Here is a 10420-nt window from a genome sequence, read left to right as displayed (position 1 = left end):
TATGTGTACTGATGGACAGCCATAGACGTCCTGTGTGTGCTGACGGACACACACGGACAGCCACGGACGTCTTTTGTGTGCTGACGGATACACACGGACGTCTTGTGTGTGCTGGCGGACACCCACGGACGTCCTGCGTGTACTGAACAGACAGCCCACGTGGGCCAAAATCACCCGAACAGTCCACGGGAAGGGCCAGCATGCTGAGTCCAAGGACCAGCGTGCTGATATGTATACGGATGGACTGCCACGGAAATCCTGTGTGTGCTGACAGACACACACGGACAGCCACGGACGTCCTGTGTGTTTTGACGGACAGCAACAGACATCATGTGTGTGCTGGCGTATACCCACAGACGTCCTGTGTGTACTGAACAGACAGCCCACGTGGGCCAAAATCACCGAAACAGTACACTGGAAGGGTCAGCGTGCTGAGTCCAAGGACCAACGTGCTGATATGTGTATTGATGGACAGCCACAGACGTCCTGTGTGTGCTGACGGACACACACGGACACACATGGAAAACCAAAAAGGACCACTTGATAGGATTTTTGTGGTTAAATCCTTATCAAGTGGGGGAGACTTGTACAACGATGTTCAAAGGAATTTGATCATCGAACTGGTCAATTGGTGGTTTTGAATCTAGCTTGTTCTATTCTCCGATCAAGACTAGAATAAGTTCGATTGGAATATTTTGTCTTGGGACAAGGTATAATCATCACCGGATTCGAGGACGAATCCGTTACAAGTGGGGGAGACTTGTCACGCCCCCAATCCTGGAAAGGATTGTCAGGACGGCCATGGTTCGAGGAAACGTACCAGCCAGTCTTAGGACATCAAGGCAAGCGTTCCATGGTCGAAAAAGAAGGTTAAGAACATAAGGAAACTTACACTTAACCTTATATAAGCTAAGAGACAGCTAGGACGAGTAAGACGGTAACTGGACGAAGTAGACGAGTAGCTCGACCAGCTCAACGAAGCTAGGTTTAGTTCACTCCAGCTCAGTCCCTACTAAGTCAGCTCCACTAGCTGGACTACTAGCTCACTCAGCTGAGACAGCTGAGAGTCAGCTCATCTCAGCTAGACAGACTGTTCAGGCTTTAGGCCGATGGTCCGGGTCTGGGTCAGTGGCGGGCTGTGAGGTCCGGCCTTGAGGCCATGGGCTGTTGGGTCTTTGGAAAAGGCCGTGGGCTAAGTACAGGAGGCTTGGGGCGTGGGTTGGGCTTATGACCGACCCCAAACCCAATCAGAAAGGGCGATGGGATGCAAGTGGCCTAGAGGGCACAACCCTTGGCCGATGGTGCATGTTCGCTAGCAAGTCGTGCCTGTTCGTGGGGCAAGACTTACCCCCTCGTTTTCTATAAATATGGGCCCTCTCCTGTTGGTTTCATTATCCAATTCCAGAGTAAAATGCTCAAAGAAAAACGTAGAGAGAGAGAGAGAGAGAGAGAGTACCGGCCAGGAGATCGGCCGGAAAAGGGCCTGTCGTGGTGGTTTTGTATCTACGGCAAGGAGAACGGTTTAGGAGAGAGGAGGCCGTGTGGTTATGAATAACCAAGGCATAGAGAAAGGTCTGGAGAAGGACTCCAAAGCCGTGGTTCAGTCAGATAGGGTCAGTGGGGTAACAACCGACTCATCGGCTAAGACAATCGGACAGTCCGAACCGGTCTAGCCATTGGCATTTGGATTGTGTCCTATTCTTCTCATTCTTTTCATCCAATTCTTCTTCTACTCCTTCTGTACATTGGCGTGGCCTTGTGGATCTGTTGGGATTGGTTATAACCGTGGTTCTGGTTGAGTAATGCGGTCGCGGTCCATAACCGTCGAGTTAGGCGCGCACATGGTCTAAACCGGCCTCAGGTGATCCGATTGGATAGGGCGGTTCTGTTCTGTTCTGAACGGTTGCAACCCTTCCCTGAACAGTCACAATGGTTCATGACTTGTGTAGGTTAAGGCGTGGTCCTTTGGCCATAGGCCGGAGACACGTACAGACCAGACAGTCCATACGGACAGTTAGGTCGAACGGTTGGAACATTTGAATGGGTGCGAGTTGCCAAGGGTCATGAGTTTCCAAGAGGCACGAGTGTCCAAAGGGTACTAGTTCCCAAAGGGTGTGAGTTCCAAATGGTGCCATTGGTTCAAGGCTTAGGCCGAACCAAGTGGATAGTCTGCGGCTGCATAGTCAAACGGATGGACGGTTAGTTTAACCGGAGTGTTGTGTCGCAAGGTCTGATTGGTTGCAAGGTAATCCGGTTTGGTCTTGGGCCTTACTCTCTGGTATGGATCCAGGCTTTGGGTCAGATCAGGTAAGAAGGTCCGTGAGCCTTTGGGCCAGACTTATAACTGGTCGATTGCACCTAGATCTTAACCAGACGGTTAGACGGGACTATGGACGATACGGCTATGGTTGGATGGCTTTAGCCGCAAAGGCTAAGTGGGATATCTTACAATAAACCTTGGGTTGGTGAGTAGGATAGTGGCCATATGCATTATGTAGGGCGTAGACCCACATGATGGCAATAGAAGGCCGGTTATATCAGTACCTGCTAAGTAGATGATGGCTTATCAAGTCTGGTGGTCGGATTATGTTTCATTACGATGGTTCGATGGCCAGCACTAGTATGGATAGTCACGTTTCTGGAGTAAGAGTATTGATGTGATGCTTCTAGATATCAACCTTGGTGTTGATAGCTTCGAGATTGGCTAAGAGTCATGACGAAGTGTATGGCTAGTACTATGTGTCGTAGACCATAGATACTGAGCCTAAGTGTGATTGTTCGAGGAAGGCCGTGTAAGATCTGATCATGGTTGAGTATGGACGACCTGACCTCTGAATGATGGTGCAAGGTGTCGGAACTAATCTGATTAAGGAATGCATTGTTTGGTATGAACAAATCATATATGTTGTTTGGGTTAAGTCCCAAAGCCGGTCAGGCCAGATGATGACTCATCAGTTCCAAGTCATGTGAGGATGGTTGGTTGATTGACTTAGGATCTAATGAGATTTGTAAGTCCAGAATATGGATTGGGTACTATTGCCTATATTGCAAGGGGATGTTTGAGTGTGCATGAGCCGAGAAAGGCCAGATGCAAACCCTTATCCTTTCAAAGACTTCTCAAAGGTTACTTATGTCTGTGGGGATGGTTGGTTGAATGACTAAGTACTTAGGGGAGTTGTTTGATGCAGGAATCAAGATAAGGACCTTAAGTAAGATCATTGAGTGATCGTGGTCCAGCTGTCAAGCAAGAGCAATTCGAGTCAATGGAGGACCGATGAGCTAATAAGCTCTGTAGATGTGGTAAAGGTATGATCTAGCATTTACTTATGTAGATCTAGATAGAATGGTTTAGGGGAATGGAACCTCAGAATTGTATGGCTTGGTTTGGGTTTAGGATTGACCTTGAAGCTAATTGGTAGTTGAGTAAACTGACCAAGGCTAAGGTGATTCGACCAGACAAGTGTTAGATTGGTTTTAGACCAATGGTTAACTACAGAATAATCCGCTGCGTATCTGTTGAAAGGATCTAGGCTATTAATGACTAGGGAAGTCTTTAGCTAAGATCTAAGTTAGCTCTCGCCTTTAGGCGATATTATAAATAAAGGGCAAAAATTAAGAGGTTCGGCCAGGAAGTGGACCGAGCGACGTGAGGCATCGACCGCGGCCTAGGCGGCCGGGATTGGGTCTTACAAGTTGGTATCAGAGCATGCTTGATCCTGTTTAGGACAACGCTCTAAGATTATGCGATCCATACCGAAATTATTTCGAAAACTATGATGACTACGAAACCTTAGTTGGGGTGAGCGAAGAAACAGTTGAGGTAAGCTAGGGTATCATGCTTGTGAATGTGGAAATTCTAAGATGAACCGGCTTAGCCAAGATACATTTTCCAAGGGCAAGAACCTATAAACAGAAAGGTTGGAAGGGATGGAAACAATGCAAGACTTGTTTATGGATGACCTGAACAAGGGAAGTAACATGGACCAGAGAGCGGCTTAGGTTGAAATAAACGTGCAGCATTCAACTGAAGTTAAGTGTTATCCCTTGATGGCCATTCATAATAAGTAAAGCATATGCAATATTAAAATCTGACTCAAGGGAGACACTACATGACCAGTACACGAGTGGACTTCTGATCAGATGGATCAGTTAGGAGTCGGTATAAGTCAAGGTAGGTTTCCATTGATCGAGTCAGTTGGAATGAATCAATTCCAATCTGAATCCGTCCAAGGAAAGAATGAGGAAACTCATGATGTTCGTTCCAATCAATGGAAGAACATGATCTTAAGTACCGTAGTATGATGGGGATTGAGGTATATTAAAATTGCTCTTGTGAATGGTGTGAGCATTCGCAAAAGTAAGACGCCTTGGAGAATGGTATGGGACGTTTTCCAAGTCTGTGGTCAAACCGAGATCTTACTCATCTAGGTATCTACTGGAAGTGGAAGTATTAAAGTTATTGGCAATGCCATGAGGGATGTTATGGGACGTTCTTTGTGGTGTGGTCATGCACTGAGATAGTTTCCACAAGTGGATTTGTGGTGTGGAAACACACGTACTTTTTGACACAGAGGCTACACATAGTTTTGTGAGTCCGGGACTGGTCGGAAAGAGTTCTGTCTGAGTTATGGGGATGATTCGAGACTAGTGAGGGCAGCCGGTGGGCAAATAATGCATTCACTAGGGCTCATGAAAAATATCCCGGTGATGATTCAGGAGAGAAATCTGCCTGTAGATCTTATCGAGAAAATATCCACGCGCCTACAGAATCACGAGATGATCCTAGGCATGAATCTGTTTGGGAAAGTGTCGGGCCACTCTTGATTGCCACAAATTTCGTGTGCAATTGGAGACTGGACCTCACCCGATCCAGTACCAAAGTCTGAGTCCGGCTCTAAGGAAAGTAGGGGTGTCAGCAGTCCAAGTGAATCGGATGCTTAGACAGGGTTGTGAAGTATTTTTTTTACCACAACTACCACTACGGAGCACGGCAATTCTGTTGATCTGTCTGGGATGTCGTTGGTATCGAGATCCATTGTCTGAGTCCGGCTTTAAGTAAAGTAGTGGTGTCAGCATTCCGTGTGGATCGGATGCTTAGACGGGATTGTGAAGTATTTATTTGACCACAATTACCACTATGGAGCGCGGCAAATTCTGATGATCTGAAAGATCTGTTTGAGGACCCGTTGGTGTCCGAGTTCCCAGATGTGTTCCGTTCGCTACAGAGTGTCCCCTCTGGTAGGTCGGATCCATTTATGATTGAACTGGAACCAGGGAAAGAACCACTGTCCTAGAGTCCGTTTCGGCTCCGGCCGAGATGGCAGAGCCAAAGTTGACCACGTTTGAGAGAGGACCATGGTCGGAGTACAACCAAGTCGGAGTTTGACCTAAGGTTGAGAATGATCAAGTCCAGTAAAGGACGAGGATCAGGCCACGACCTATTCGGAGATGGACCTTTGGTCGGGGTGAAACGGTCAATTCTGTGAGTGGGCCAGGACCAGAGTACGATCGAGTCAAAGAAAGGACGAGGATCGAATTATGACAAAGTCCAGCGAAGGACAGAAGTCAAGTCTTAGGCGTTTTTAGTCTGGAGGGACTAAGATCGCAATGTGGCCAAGCCTGAAAAGGTTGTAGCCGGTTAAGGGGATGATCCAGTACGTTGTGGCTGAGGTCATGAACCTTATTGTCCATGAAGGACAAAAGAACCATAACAATCTGTTAGGACTCGTTGTAGGACGAGCAGCCTAAAGATTGGAACAAGTTCGTGAGGACTTGACTGGTACATCGAGTGGTGTGGGGATTGGCCAAATCTACTAAGGCTCGAGTATGCAGCATGTTCCTAAGGACTGATTATGATCTAGTCTTGGACTATGATCAGAGAAAGAATAAAATCTGAAGAAGATGCCATTCAAAGGAAAGACATAGACTTGTTGGATACTAGGACCGCAACCTGGAGAGTTCGGCCAGTGACACAAGGAATCTCTTTGGATGGTTTTTCAAGTATCACTTGAATGGGTGCTTGATGGACCCTCGACTATGGTCGAAGTAGACAAGTAAGGGTGCCATCAGCAAAACCAGAAAGGACCACTTGATAGGATTTTTGTGGTTAAATCCTTATCAAGTGGGGGAATGTACAACGATGGTCAAAGGAATTGATCATCGAAGTGGTCAATTGGTGGTTTTGAATCAAGCTTGTTCTATTCTCTGATCAAGACTAGAATAAGTTCGGTTGGAATATTTTGTCTTGGACAAGGTATAATCATCACCGGATTCGAGGACGAATCCATTACAAGTGGGGGGGAGACTTGTCACGCCCCCAATCCTGGAAAGGATTGTCAGGACGGCCATGGTTCGAGGAAACGTACCAGCCAGTCTTAGGACATCAAGGCAAGCGTTCCATGGTCGAAAAAGAAGGTTAAGAACATAAGGAAACTTAGACTTAACCTTATATAAGCTAAGAGACAGCTAGGACGAGTAAGACGGTAACTGGACGCAGTAGACGAGTAGCTCGACCAGCTCAACGAAGCTAGGTTTAGTTCACTCCAGCTAAGTCCCTACTAAGTCAGCTCCACTAGCTGGACTACTAGCTCACTCAGCTGAGACAGCTGAGAGTCAGCTCATCTCAGCTAGACGGACTGCTCGGGCTTTAGGCCGATGGTCCGGGTCCGGGTCAGTGGCGGGCTGTGAGGTCCGGCCATGAGGCCATGGGCTGTTGGGTCTTTGGACAAGGCCGTGGGCTAAGTCCAGGAGGCTTGGGGCGTGGGTTGGGCTTATGACCGACCCCAAAACCCAATCAGAAAGGGCGATGGGATGCAAGTGGCCTAGAGGGCACAACCTTGGCCGATGGTGCCTGTTCGCTAGCAAGTCGTGCCTGTTCGTGGGGCAAGACTTACCCCCTCTTTTTCTATAAATATGGGGCCTCTCCTGTTGGTTCATTATCCAATCCAGAGTAAAAGCTCATAGAAAAAACATTAGAGAAGAGAGAGAGAGTGTGATAACCCGCCCTTGGAAATAAAATGGTCGAGAGAGCAAAAGTCAGAATCCAGAGCCGAGCTTTTGGGAATCAAAGCAATTGAAGGAATGTTAAGTTTTGATCACTTAAGACTTAACATGGATCGAAGAAAATAGAAGATGGTCGAGCATCAACTTTGTGGTTGAGTCGCGGGCAATACAGATCGATCGGGAAATTTGAAGTACGAGAAGGTCGAAGAATGGATCGTGAGTGAAGCATGAGTTGAGATAAGCTGCTCTACCATTGTTAGAAATGTCTTAGATTGATCAGACGGCAGTTTTGGAAGAATCACATTTTTGAAGCACGACGGTTTAGAAGCTTGACGTTTTTGAAGATTGACGTTTCTTCATCGCGAAGTTTTCTCGGAATATCTTCGTATCAGTAAAATATTATTCTGAAGACATTATAAGTCGGAAGCAGGACGGGAATTAAGCAGGACGGGAAGCAAGCACGACGGGAAAACCCGAAGTTGGGCGAAAACCCTAATTTTGGTATTATCGATTTTTCGAGGAAGCCGGAGGCTCAGGAAATATTTTCCATCAAGGTCAGGATTCACTTGGAGTTTATTAAAAATATTCATCTCATCAGAACGGGCGTAGAAAAATATTCGGGATTGATCGCGGGACGAAAATTCACCGGAAGGGTCGAAATCAGTCGAATGGACCGAGAAGCTCGAGCTGGCCTTATCTATGAGATAAGGACGTGATGTAACCTGCCTGGCATGGTATGTGGCAAGGGAAGCAGGAGGTGTTGAAGCCCAGGAGAGCACAGCATGCTGATTGACACCCAGAAGCACGAGGTGCCGCGAAACCTGCGATCGGAGCATGCTGAGCGACATGTGTGCGCTGAGTGTCAATCTGGATGAGGTCAGGCCGTGGATCAGACATCTGGAGGGCATGGTGTCACTCTGCATGATGTCCTGGTCATGCCATCAGACATGTGGAGCACGAGGTGCCGCGACGCATGCGTCCGGAGCCATGCGAAGCGACACACGGGCTGCCACACGGCTTGTTTCTGATTGGTTGCTGCATCCTATATAAACCCCACGACCCCAGCTCATTTCAAACCATCCAGCACACCTGAAACTCAGAGAAAAACGTGAGAGAGAAAGCTAGAGAAAGAAAGTTCGAGTTTCGATCGTTTTCGAGTCTTTTCGGCAGTTTTCGAGAAACAGTTATTCTACTGATTTCAAGTCAGCGCCTAGGGAAGGTTCTGGCCAACTGAAGATCAACCAATTGAATATCAATTCAGATGGGAAGCAAGTCAACGTGGTTAGAGAGAAAGAGAAAGAGAGTGTAGCTGAGTTCCGAAGATCGATACTTCACCAAGAAGCGAAGTTCTGTCCAATCGAAGAATTTCTGCAATTGTTATGCGGAAGCTCTGCCCAAGTCAATCTGTCCACTCTACTCATATTCTTTGATGATCAAGTGGAGGTGCTGTCCAAGATCAGTTCAGTTCCATGGTTTCAGTTCAGTTGAGGTTGTGGTTCGATACTCTGTTCAGATTTCGGAAGAATTGTTCAGAAGCTAAGGAAGGTGCTTCTCGAGTTGAGTTCAGTCCAGACCAGTATCAGGGGAGGTTCTGTACAAGTCAAGATCAGTCCAGTCCAGTCCAGTCAAGGCGTCCCTTGGGTTTTGGCCAAGTCCTCTCCGATCAACAGCAGCAGCTCTCGCCTAGAACACTGTGAGTTGGTTTTGTGTGAATTGACTTGGAATTTAGGGTAGTTTTTTTGAGTTGGTTTTGTTGAATTCCACTTGGAATTTAGGGTAGTTTTGTGAGTTGGTTTGTTTGAATTCCACTTGGAATTTAGGGTAGATCGAGTCGCATATAGAGTAGATTGATCACGCTATTGAATGGTAGAGTCCTTAGGGTTATTTTATTTATGGAACCGGACTCAGTTTAGCAAGGGCTAAGCTGAGATGAATGGAATTAAGACTCAGTTATTAACCTGATTAGGACTAAGAATAGGATGCATCATGTTTTCTATTCTTGCGTGTTGATATGGGTGAGTGCAGGTTCCCGTTATCTTTAAAGATAGTGTCGTAGCAGGAGGCCGAACTATCTGGGTAACGGTTTGATTGAGTAGATTTAATTAAATGCTTGCTTGTTAATTAATGCTTGTTGATTGAGGTTAGTCAGCTCTTGGTAAGGGAGTGACTAACTGGTTGAGTTGTTTAGTGATGATATTGTTGTTAGTGTTGTAGAGTTAGAGTGTATTGGCCATATAGCATTTGTGTAACCCACAATGCTAGGCATGTTTGAGGTGGATTAGTGTTTCCTCGACCTCGTACCCAGTGGGTTTAAGGAAAGCCCTTATTCGCTGGATCGAGAACACTCAGAGAGACGGGGTCATGGCCTATGGCTGAGTGGTTGCACGACGGGGTAGTGACCGGCAGTGATCCGAACGTACTGTTGGCTGTCTTGCGGTGACCCGAACGTACTGTGGGCCGCAATCGTCGTGTGACAACCAGCAGTGGCCCGAACGTACTGGGGCTGTCGCGCGGTGACCCGAACGTACTGTGGGCCGCGTTCGGTTGAATGTTCCTTCTTCTGGCCTTTGTGGTAGGGAGATAGGATATTGCCGAGGATAGAGGAGGAACACTAAGTCACCAGGGCCCAGGTTAGAGTGTTGTGTTAGAGTGTCGGAGAGGGTTATGGAACCCTCGAGTTAGTGTAGCACCGATATACGGTGTTACAAGTTAGATCGAGTCGTAGTTACTCATAGTGTTATTATTGTGATTGTGTTTGTGGTTGATTGATTTGCTTGCAGGTTCTGACGTTAAGTCTAAGTCTGGTTTAGGTACCGGATTAGGCTTGATGTGTATTTCGTTAGTGTAGGCCTGACGTTGGCCTGTATGTGTTTGAGTGATTGCTTGTGAAGGGTGGTGGATATTAAAGCTATGCGGTATCATTGGTTGGCCGATCATGTTCTTGTTTGATTGTTGGTCGATCGACTAGTGATACTTGTATAGTCTAAGTGTCTAACACTACATGAGTACTGAACTCAGGCGTATATATGGTTAACTAGGGATTGTTGTTGACTTGTTTTAATGCAGGTTCCCGTTACTTGAAGCTAGATCATGGCAGGAGGCCAAGTCTAACTTAGTAACGGTTTGCTTAGCCTTAGCTTTTTTTGCATGCTAGGGCTAGATTGATTGTTATTTTGGGTTGTCTGGGTAGAGTCTAGGTTGCGGGTAGAGGCCGCCAGCTCACTGAGTAACATTAGGTTACTCATCCAACTCCGTTGTCCTTTTTGCAGGTCGCTCTAGGTAAGGATAATCGGATAGCTTGGTGCTGGACGTTAGGACCGCCGGTGTATATTTTCATGCCTTTTGTAAACGGTATTGTGGATTTGTGTTTAGTTGACTCGATTTGGCATTAGGCCGGGACCGGTCTCGAATTATATCA

The sequence above is a fragment of the Brassica rapa genome, unplaced genomic scaffold, assembly GCF_000309985.2.
Source record: "Brassica rapa cultivar Chiifu-401-42 unplaced genomic scaffold, CAAS_Brap_v3.01 Scaffold0194, whole genome shotgun sequence".
Lineage (NCBI taxonomy): Eukaryota > Viridiplantae > Streptophyta > Magnoliopsida > Brassicales > Brassicaceae > Brassica > Brassica rapa.
The sequence above is the reverse complement of the archived record's forward strand: the minus strand, read 5'-3'. Positions refer to the sequence as shown.